Source organism: Pristiophorus japonicus, chromosome 2 (genome assembly GCF_044704955.1).
Source record: "Pristiophorus japonicus isolate sPriJap1 chromosome 2, sPriJap1.hap1, whole genome shotgun sequence".
Lineage (NCBI taxonomy): Eukaryota > Metazoa > Chordata > Chondrichthyes > Pristiophoridae > Pristiophorus > Pristiophorus japonicus.
The window spans coordinates 55,040,670-55,052,447 of record NC_091978.1 but is presented as its reverse complement, the minus strand read 5'-3'; the positions used below and the strand labels follow the sequence as shown (position 1 = coordinate 55,052,447).

Below are 11,778 nucleotides of genomic sequence, written 5' to 3'. Positions count from 1 at the left end.
TTGGGTTCTGCCACACAATGCAAAGACCAAACTGCCGTACCTGTGGAAACATGAGAGGAGGTGGCTTGGCACATTTACTTTCCTGAAACCAGCTCCATTAATCTAATAACACATTTGTAGACCTGTGTTTCTGGGAGAGTTTTAACTCCATAAAATGGGTGGGTTGGGGTCAGGTGGGAGATTTAAATCTTAAAAATGTGAATCCCAACCCCAAGCTTGCAACAAGGGTTCACCAGAATGATTCCTGGGGTGGGGGGATTGTACTATGAGGAGAGATTGAGTAGACTAGGCCTATGTTATCTAGAATATAGATGATTTCATCGAGACAAACAAAATTCTTACAGGGTTTGACAGGGTAGACACAGGGAGGATGTTTCCCCTGGCTGGGGAGTCTAGAACCAGGAGTCATGGTCTCAGGATAAGTGGTCGGGTATTTAGGACAATGAAGAGAAATCTCTTCACACAGGGTGTTGAATCTTTGCAATTCTCTACCCCAGAGGGCTGTGGAGGCTCAGTCTTTGAGTATATTCAAAACAGAGATAGATAGATTTTTGGAAATTAAGGGAATCAAGGGATATGGGGATCGTGCAGGAAAGTGAAGTTGAGGTAGAAGATCAGCCAGGACCTTATTGAATGGCGGAGCAGGCTTGAGGGGCCGAATGTCCTACTCCTATTTCTTATGTAACACCACCCACTTCTGGTTTCAGCGGAGGTGGGTGGGGCGGTGGGCATTATGATGAGGTTGCAGCGAGGCAAGGCCAGCCTCGGGGCGGCACTCCTTGTGGGCCGGGAGGAGCAGGAGTACTCCCCGGGTGTCCCGGTAATCAGAGCCCCTCCCCTGACTCTTGTCGTCAATCAGGGGACCTGCCCACCCACCTCACTCACACTCACAGCGTGGAGTTACTTCACAGCCGGCCTTCCCGCTCTCTGCCAGGCCGCCCAGCTCCCGGCGGCTCCACACATCACAATCCCCGGCCAATGATTCTGTTGCTTACCCGAGTACAGGCCATTTATACAGGATTGCAGGTGAAGCAGTGTCTCTCACCTGATGCAGAGGCGACCCATCAGATGTGACACTGCTTCACCTGCACAGACTACCGCCGGAAAGTATTTAAACATTTGTATTTACATTTTTTTTAAGCTTCCCGATTTTCTTTTTCCGACTTACTGCCACAGTGTGAGGCAGGACGCCGTGCTGGAAAAGTTCCAGGCCCCCTCCAATTCAATTCAAAGATTAAATTCACTTTTAATCGCCGGGCATTAGTGGATATCGACTGCCCGTTTTTAAAACCCTGCTGACCCACCCGATTTCCCCTTCCTGACTAAAATGCAGTGTGTGTGGGGGGGGGAGAACTTCCCGTGGGAAAGTTCCCAGGTTGGATTTAACTCTCGGTCACTACTTTAGACAATCCCCGAGTCTCATGCAGCTTTATAAGGTTGGTGAGATGCCACAGGAAGGGCCCGTTGCCAGGGTAACACAGCGGCTTGGTTAGGCATGTTGAGCTGTGCCTCACCTGTCAAAAGGTCACCAGCCACTGCTGAGAATGCAGCGGATGCAGGATAACAATACTTCAGCATCTTGCTTGCTCTCCCCATTCCGCGAAGCGATTGCTGTGTGATTGGTTCAGAGGCTAGAATGTGGTGAACTTTGTGACGTTCTCTACCGAGACATCAACAAGCCTTTGGCAGATGTTCCAGACGAAAGGCCACGACTTAATCTGAATGCAATGGGAATTCATGGCAAAACCTGGAAATCGATAAGAAATTGGCTATAGGGTAAGAAGCAGTAAGTCGGTGTTGTAGGAATGATGCTGTGATGGAGGGTGGGTGGGAAAGGAAAGAAGAGAATGTCAGTATCGGCACCCCTACTGTTCCTAATTTATAGTAATGACTTGCAATCATTTGCTTATTGCAAACTGGTCAAATTCCCAGATATGCTAATTTTTTGGGGGAAAGTGAGGAGAAAAGTCAAATCTGATGAGACAGGCCACAATCTATAAAATGGAGCAATTGAAACATGCATGCAAGTAGACCAGTGGCAGATGTAAGTGTACAGTATTGATCAAAATAAAAAACAGATGCTATTCATACTTCGTAAATTGCTAAGGCTAAAATTCAAAGAAATCTAGAGGTATCAGTAGACTTGGGGCCCAAATTGCCCCTTTCTATAAGGCCTCTGGCCGCCTGAAAGCCACGGCCACGGGTCAGTTTGGAATGGCTGGTGAGTCTCCGTGGAGCGGCCGCTATTTTGAAAATTGCCCTTCCTCAGTTTTGGGGCGGTGTCCGGGACTGCTCCGCCAGTTTTCCCGCCACGATGTGCACTCGCCGACCCCTTACCGACTGGCGGGGACCCCTTCTCAAAATTGCCCCTCGGGAAATTGCCCCTTACCCGGAATTGCCCCGTGGGAGTGGCCCTGCCGCCGGTTGGTGCCACTGGCAGCTTTTGCTGTTGGTACACTCTTTGTAGCATGGCGGCACCATGTTTTTTTTGGCAGCTGACTGCCAAGTCGGGCCGATAACAGGCAGCCTGGCACCCCCTCTCGCTCAAAACCCGCCCCTGAACTGCTGAATTTCAACGTTTTAGCCGCTCCATGCATTTAGGCAGCCAGAACACATCGAAAACAGTAGGTGCGTCTCATTTCGGACGGTGGGCAATTTTGGGCCCTTGGTGCTTAACTTTGCAGGAGCAGTCAACAAAAAACTTGAGAATGTCTTGCTAAAACCACAATACTTTGGTCAGATTGCAGCTTGAATGTTATGTCCTGAGACATAAAGGAGACATTCAAATGCTGAAGATGATAGAGAGAAAAGCCATAAGAATGATTCCAAAGCAAAGTACTGAGTTATGAGCAGAGCTACAGGTTTACAGTGATCAAATACATTGCGTTCTATTTTTATTGCATGGAATTCTTACTGGTGTTTTGTGGATTGCATTCTCTAATTCTGTCCATTTTCCCAACAATAGCCATCATCCGGGGCACGGAGGCCAACTATAGCTGCTGGCTGTGATCAGCGAAGCCAGCAGTGACCCGAGACATCCCTGGTTTGTTGTGACTCCATGAGGTAAAGGTTAACGCTTCCCGATTCATGGGCAAGGAGCAAGGTTGCGTTTCTATTTCCCCCTCTGTTCCCAACAATTCGGCATTTTAATGCCAGTGGTTTTGGCGCCAGATGAAGTTTCCGCTGGAATCCAGTGGGAGCCTTGATAATAAAATACAAACATAGGTCCCATCACATACATGGGACCCCGCTGGCATTTGAGCTTGGTGCCCACCTTTGCTACCCGCTTGGTAAAGCTGTCAGAAAGGCCTTTGAGGTAAATTAGAAAACTTTCCTTAGTGGGGCTAGGTGGCCGAACAAGGAACGTCTGGGCCTCTGCTGCCCCAGGCGCTCCCCCCACCACCCGCAACCACGAGACCCTCACAACACCCCCATCCCCATAGATTCACTTGATTGATTCCTAAAATGAGAGGGCTGTCTTATGATGAGAGATTGTGTATAATGGGCCTATACTCTCTGGAGTTTAGAAGACTGAGAGGTGATCTCATCAAAACATACAAGATTCTGAAGGGGATTGACAGGGTAGATGCTGAGAGGTTGTTTCCCCCGGCTGGAGTGTCTAGAACTAGGGGTCACCGACTCAGGGTAAGGGAAAAGCCATTTAAGACAGAGATGAGGAGGAATTTCTTCACTCAGAGGGTTGTGAATCTTTAGAATTCTCTGCCCTAGAGGGCTGTGGATGCTGAGCCTCTGAATATATTCAAGGTTGAGAGAGATAGATTTTGGAGAGTCTAGGGGGAATCAAGGGATATGGAGATCAGGCAGGAAAGTGGAGTTGAAGTCGATGATCAGCCATGATCGTATTGAATGGCGGAGCAGGCTCAAGTGGTCGAATGGCCTACTTCTGCTCCTATTTCTTATCCCCTCAAAGGCTTCTTAGTGCCTCATGTTCATTCCCCCCACCTCCCTTCTCCTCACTGCTGGCACGCTGCTGCTTCTCTCCAAAATGTGCCTGCTGCTGACCAGTGGCATTTCAATGAGGCTCATGGACATTAGGTGCAGACAGATCAGGCTCAGCTGCCCTCCAATGGCCATTTCGGTGAGATACCAGAGGGCGATCGGTGCCCACTGAACTTACAACACCGCGAGTCGCAGACAGAGGGTGGGGAGAGGAGAAAAGGATGATGCCATATTTAAAGAACTGTTGTTTAACTGACTGAGAGTCATAGTTTCATTATACAAATGGGAGTGCGCTGTTTTTCCACGATTGTAACAGTTTAGTACCAATGGCTTGGTTTGTGTTTTTTCAGACAACCTTCAAATAAAAAAATAAAAAGACAAGATGGTAACTTCGAACATGTAATTTTTTTGGACATACATTAAAAAACATACATTTAAAAACATAAAATTAACAAAACTAAAAATAGTGCAAAACCCAAATTTTCTTAAAAAAAGAGCAAAACAATACATATTTGTATACTGAGGTATTAATTCATGCTATGTAGTTTAACATTGGAAAAGCAAAATTAAACCTGGAATTTGATACAATTACTCTGTTTAAAAGGGAACACAGCCAAAAACAAACATTTTTTTAATCATTTTGTCTTTTTCCACACACTAGTGGTCACAATAGTATTAACATGAACATTTCAGGTTGGCAGATGCTGTTGTAGCAGATTTGCATGCGAGATCCAGAATTAATGGACTGGGTAAAAGTGTTGCACGCAGCAGAAAGCTCAACTGGAGTGAAGGATCCCTATCCAATCAGCTGTAACGTGCATAGGTGGCTCTTTTTACCGTTTATGAGACACGACAGTCTCTGTGCCCACTTCCAATGCCATCCCATTTTACTCACCCATTATAATTCAGATAAAAATATCCACGATTATCCAGTAACCTAGACAGTCTTGGCCTAGGATTGCTCTCTTTTGCCAAGTCCAAAACCAAGACTGGAGCCGGACAGAAGGTCTGATCATGGCATGAATTCTGATGCTTGATTTTCTGTTGCTATTAAAATATCAGTAAAAATCTTAATAGCTAATCCCTCCACACATACAAGCAAGTGAAAAAAAACAGCTTGTATGGAGGAAAAAAAGGGAGACATTTGATGCCTGGTTTATATTTGAAGCATGTCTAGACAACCCACCCAACAAAAACCCAAGACAAGTGGCCACCCTACTTTCATCACAACCTCTCATTATTGTTCCTGTAGGTAAGGTACCATTACTGATCTACACTTGTCCACCAGAATAGGTCAGCTGAGATGTCTAATTGCTTGCCTGAAAGACTTCTCCTGAATCTATTCCCCAACAGTTTAAAAAAAAACACACACACACAAACTTGGGTGGGAGGTTATCTCTGGTCACACTGCACTCAGAGCTCGTCTCCTTGGAGAAATGTTGCTAGAGTGAACACACCTGCAGAATTTAAAAAGGTCCCCCAGCATTTTAAACAGGAAGGTACTGTGGCAAACGAAGCCTTACCTGTTTCAAGAGCACCAGGTGTAATGTTTGAGGACATGACTGCAACCAGATAAGATCAACTCAATTTTTTTCTATGCTATATATAAAAAAAACCTTTGTCTTGAAATTATATCAAATCCCAATTTCTACCTCAACGAAACAGAAACCAACGGAGCCAAATTTCAAGTCCGAGTCCCTCTTTAAATCATCTGCACATCTCTGCGGACCATTTATAAAAGAATAATTTTATACCATCGTCAACATAAGAGGGGACACAGGAGCAGGATTCGGCCATTCAGCCCCTCAAGCCCGTTGCACCATTCAATCAGATCATGGCTAATCTGTACCTTAACTCCATTTACTCACCTTGTTTCTGTAACCCTCAATACCTTCCCCAACAAAAATCCACCAATCTCAGTTTTGAAATTTACAACAATATTTTTTAAAAGATGCACATGCATCCTAAAGCAGAGTCAGCAGTCAGAAAATGGAGGCTATTAAATTGGTTAAGTAGCAAACATGCTGCAACGAGTCCCATTCCCCCAGATTCCACTAAAGCTGCTTTTAGACGAGCACCATTTTGGGTTGAATTCGAGGAGGCCAGTGTTTGTGTGCTGGCACCCAGCCTTCACATGACTAAATCTGGTTCCTTTTTCCTGGCAGCAGAACTGTAGATCCAGTTTTTTGTGGGTCTTCTAGGGACCTACTGAAAAAAGTGTTAGTATAAAAGCAGCCGTAGTCACCAAGATATCCCCCTTTGCTTAGAAAGACTGGATACAAGTCAATGCCAAGTAACACTGACAAATGTCAGTGTGTCAAGACTATGAAGTTGTGTAAATGAGCTGATTTAATTTGTTGTCACATGATTGAAACTTGTGCATTAACCAATTGGGGGGGGGGGGGGGACAAAATCAATGAGACATAGATAGACTTTTTGAGCACCTCTAATATTTTAAAATCTGTTTTTCAGTAATTCTTGGCCCATCTGTACAACTCTTCAGAAGTAAGGATTGACTCTGCCTTAACGGCCCCATTCTAATCCATTCAACTCCATCAATTATAGAACTGACTTGGACAAGACAAGATGACAAAAATACAACCCCAAATTTTGTTTTCAATGGATAAATACATATCATGCATGTAAATGCAATCATGTGTCATTCTATAAACTGGAAGCGGTAGGGACCTTGTTGAAGACAATGCTTTCCCATCTTTGTCACTCAAAACAAATAGCCCTACTCCAAATATATCGCAAAGCACTCTGCATCTGCAGACGAGGAATATTTGTGAAAAAAGACAAAAAGGTCACAATTGCCAATACTTGCTCGTATTCATGCCATATATAGAATAGAGAGATAGTTCACTGCTGAACAAGCATATGTTCAACTGACCCCCGCCCCCCCCCCCCGAAGTGTACTGACCACTTGCTTAATGCTCCTCTGCTACATTTTCACATTCATGCACAGGACAGAAGTGGCACAACCCAATATAACCCCAATTCAGAATGTCCTTTTGCATCAAGGCGCAGATGCTACATTAAAACAAGTTTTGTCAACGCAGAGGAAACAAACATCTCTATATCAAAAGGAAAACGACACTGTGGTGATCAAACCGGGAGATGTTTAAACAAGGCACCTCTCCTAAGGAATCCTGGGTAAAATTGCTGTGCATCGATTAACGTGCATGGGTTGGGTTGGGTTGGGGGGGGGGGGGGAAGAGGAGGAAACCAAGAGTTAGAAAGGAATTATAAAATGTTCGGATTCACTATAAAAAAATAAAAATACAGTAAAATAAAATAAATCTTTCAAATATAGCTAGCTAGCTACATAAAACACTGATGTAGCAAAGTGAAATCTCCTACATGTTGGATTAAGCAGGATAAACACTAAAAATATTAAACTTGCATATAGCTAATTATTAATGGAGCTCTCCCCAGTGTATATATATTTGTATACATAAATTAAAATGCAAAACACTGCCTAGCTTATTAGGCTTTTATGCTTTCATTTGATATTATATTCCATTAGGAAAAAACATGAAAACAGGACGGAGATAATGGACAGAGATAATTTGCTGAGCATGAAATCTTGAAGTATCTTCATTTTACAACAGACACACATACACAAAACCATTAGCAGATTTGAAATGATAACTGAAAAAACTCCATCTCCTAGAAAAAGTTTTTTTTGAACTTGAAAATTACTTTGTTGGTGTCCATGTTGGATAGGAGTATTTAAGAGACCCTGGCCAAGATAAGGAACTCACTAAGTGTTTGTACAGCCAAGTGGTAAATATGCACACGACAACAGAGTGAATTCGTTCACCAATGAGCCCGAGCGGGCCATGGTACCTCCATCATTTCTTGTGGTTTTCAGGATTTACTCTCCTTTATCCACTAATTTTTCACCCCTCTTCCCTTGAAGGCACTAACTGTGGCACAGGTCCATAGGTGGCAACTGCCCGCTAGTGCCTCACCTACCTGCCTATGCTTCATGTGTGAGCCTAGACACTGATGGGGGAATTTTAACCTGAAAAAACAGGTGGGTTTGGATCGTAGGGGTAGTTAAATTGTTAAAAATCGGAATCCCGATCTGTACCCGCCTCCAACCCGCCCACTTCTGGTTTTAACGGAGGCAGGACGCGAGGAGGCACGGGACAGGCAGCTAACTCACTGCCACGAGGTGGGACATCAATTTACATATTTTAATGAGACTGGAAGCCTCTTCTTTAACCTACATTTTGTGTTCATCTTGAACAAAAGATGGGGTTTGACACACTTCGTTACAGCAAGGTGAGGACTGCTGTATTCCTGGATCCCGGGTCCGTGCCTAACCCACCCCTGCGATCGGAGACCCCTCTCCCCCCACCCATGCCTCCTATCACCTTCCCGGACCCACATGGAGGCTAGCACCGGCCCCCACCCAATCCACCCCCTCCCCCCTTTGTGTGGCCTAGTGTCACAGGCCTACCCACCCCCCCCACCCCTCGGAGCCAGCCAGCCCCTCCAACTGGCTGGCTGCGGGTGGGAAACAGGGCCTGCGGGAAACCTGTTCTTCTGGGTTTCCCAACCACATTGGAGCCCCCATTCTGCAACCAATCTGTCTTCTCCATGAAACTCCAGCCCTGAATGTCAACCACGGCCGAGCTCGATCATATCCTCACCAGACATCCACACATTCTAGCACAGGAAGGTAGCGAGACAGTGGCTGATTTTGTTCCCTCTCAATCTTACAAATATTGAGGCTAATTGTAGGGCCCCCCACCCGAGATAAGCTAACTCAGCACAGCCCAGAGGTTGATCTGGGACCTTCCTGGTCTCTGTGGATCAGTGCCACATTACATTTGCATTCTTGTATTAACATTCAAATTACAATTCTGGATCCATCCTGCGTCTCTCCATTGCAATGCCATAATTTTGCAATGTACCACAGCAATGCTAGGGCATTTAAATAGGTCACCAATTAATTTACTTATTAAATATAAAGAGGAAGCGGTTTGTCATATACTTTAAAAGGGCTGCTTTAGATGAAAAAGTAACAAATTGGAGCTATCTAGTCCATTTGTAACAGGGTTTCCCTGGCTCCCTATATTGGGCTCTTCTAATACATCTTCAGAGAAAATACACACAGGGGCCGAAATTGGCATCCCCTGGAAACAGGACGCACCTACCGCATTTTAGCATACTTAACAGCATCCATTTCGGCAGTAAAGAGTGAAATTCCACGTTTTCAGCATTTAAATGGGTCATCACCATCATCATAGGCAGTCCCTTGGAATCGAGGAAGACTTGCTTCCACCTAAAAATGAGTCCTTAGGTGACTGAACAGTCCAATACGAGAACCACAGTCCCTGTCACAGGTGGGACAGATAGTCATTGAGGGAAGGGGTGGGTGGGGAGTCTGGTTTGCCGCACGCTCCTTCCGCTGCCTGCGCTTGATTTCTGCATGCTCTCGGTGATAAGACTCGAGGTGCTCAGCGCCCTCCCAGATGCTCTTCCTCCACTTAGGGCGGTCTCTGGCTAGGGACTCCCAGGTGTCAGTGGGGATGTTGCACTTTATTAGGGAGGCTTTGAGGGTGTCCTTAAACGGAGCGGAGTGGTAATGACTGGGGTAATGGGCTGGTTTCAGCGGTGTGGCAGCGGAGCGGTATTTGGACCGCGAAATCCCACGTCTAGCCAATTGATCCCAACGATGCAACTGGTGCCTGGCCTTAAAGGGCAGGTTTTGCAGCTGTGCCCTGACTTCAGTCTGAGTTGCTTCAGAGGGGATGGCTGCAGGGGGACCTTTGAGGAGGGCCAGCCGCCTCAGCGACGCTCTGAGCTGCAAAGCTGATGCAAGCTGTGGAGGGAAGGAGGCGGAGGCTAACCCTGATACTGGTGGGCAACTAATTAGAAGCGCCTTCCTAAACTGCGGCAGAGGTTTGGGGGACCTCCATTCACCAGCACACCACCACCCAATGCAGGAAAAGGCTCACCAACTGATGAAAGCGAGGACATATTCCCCAATGCCTCTCCTTACATCTGCCAGACTCTCCTTCACTTTAACTTCTTTCTCACCAACACTACATAGTAAGTGAAGTAGCATTTGATTGCTGAGGCCTGTATGTGCGCACACTCACAATGAAGGCTCCCTTGCACGAGATTCACGGCTGCATGTAATGGACCCACACTTGCACTAATTGCCGTGGCCTCAGGAAACTTCGACTTACCAACCCTTCTTTGCTTTGCAGGTCAAGCCCAGCAACAAGCCACTGGTGGGAGCGAGTTGGAAAATGTGGAGCTGACTGATCTGGAGGAGAGGGTGCAGCAACTAGTGAGTGGGCATGTTGGATTCTCGGAGGCTGCTGGTTGCACCGATCCCACTGGGGGCAGCATGGGTAAGTGAAGGCCTTTGTGCAACGCAAACGGCTACCTGGCAATTGCTTATGCTTGTGTGCAAACTGCTTGCTGCATGGTGCAATGCAGCACCTCACCTCATGGCAGCCATTGTCCCTTTTATGATGAGTCCCTGAGTGTCAGCTAAAGCGAGATAGACACCTTTGACGTGACTGGCAGCCAGAGTCACGAGGACACACTTGAGGGCCTGGATGACCTTGGTGGCATGTCCGATGAGGGAGATTGGGCGAGGGAGAGCTGTGCCAGCACCACTGTGTTACTGCTTCCTATAGTCACAAGTGCCAGCTCTGATACTGAGAATATGCGGTCGGACATTTTAGATTTAGGAGAAGGGTCTGCACTGGGGCCTAGCGGACTGCAGCATGGTGAAGGGCAAAGGGAAACTCGGGTGCCATCTGTCTGGGGGGGGTGGGGGGGGAGAGCACGCAGGCGAGTCCTGCTGAGGAGGACTCAGACAAGCCCATCGATGTTGGGGCTTATGAAAGAAGGGTGGAGGCCATGCAATCTGAACTCTTGGCGTCAATTCAAGGGATGTCCGAGAGGCTGTCGCAAACAGCGAGGAGTATGGAGGTGTCCGCCTCCTGCATTGTGGACAGCTCTGTGCACACTATGGAGCCCATCACTGCCAGTGTGCAGACGATGGTGGACTCCCAGAGGGACCGTGCGGATCCAGCTACGATGATGCGTCTCTTGGGCGAGGTGGCAGCTGCCATTGCAGCACAGGCGCGAGAGAACGAGCGTTGCAGTGCTTCTTTGGACAGGATGGCCGCTGCCCTGGAAGCTCAGAATGCACTCTGGGCAACAGGCCATGGAGCGTCTTACTGCTGTTGTCTCTGGTGGCTTCAAGAGTATGGCTGCTCTCACGCAGTCGCAGCTCGATGCTACACGAGATCTGACTGCTGCCATCATGGCTGGGTCCACCAGGGTCCGAACAGTGGCAGCCCACCCCATCGACTTAGAAAAATAGGACATAGAAACATGTGCTCCAACAGCTTGGTGGGGGAGGTGGGGTACAGCCCCGGGGGAGTGGCGCTGGCTCCTTGGACCAGGATACTGATGTGGGCTCTCAGGTTCCCAGCAGCCCTGAGCAGAGACCTGCCACTCCACCATTGCTGCCAACTAGGGCATCGCCCCAGCCACTTCTGACTGAAGGCGCAGAGGAGGATGCGGCACAGTCTGCAGCCAGCCCTTCCAGGGCCAGAGCTGCTCGAGGACGTCCGAGAAGGACATCTGTAGCTTCCTCTACACACACACAGCAGCCTTCCCCAAGCCATGAGGCAGCCACAGGGGAGACACTGCGCATAGTGTAAAGATAGGCCTGCTTAAGAGGGGTGATAAGGAGTTGCACAAGGGTGATAATTCATAATGTTAATGTTTTGTGCACCATTGTTTGGGGTGTAATAAATCTTTATTTTAGAAACA

The 11,778-nt window shown here is 47.2% G+C and overlaps 1 long non-coding RNA gene across 1 annotated transcript; it reads left to right on the top strand.

Annotated features, from left to right (window-relative positions):
* The first annotated feature begins 1,540 nt into the window (after positions 1 to 1,540).
* LOC139238511 (uncharacterized) lies at positions 1,541 to 10,310 on the top strand. Its single transcript, XR_011588592.1, has 3 exons — positions 1,541 to 1,776; positions 2,966 to 3,063; positions 10,191 to 10,310. It is a non-coding gene; the product is annotated as an uncharacterized lncRNA (long non-coding RNA).
* The last annotated feature ends 1,468 nt before the right edge of the window (positions 10,311 to 11,778 follow it).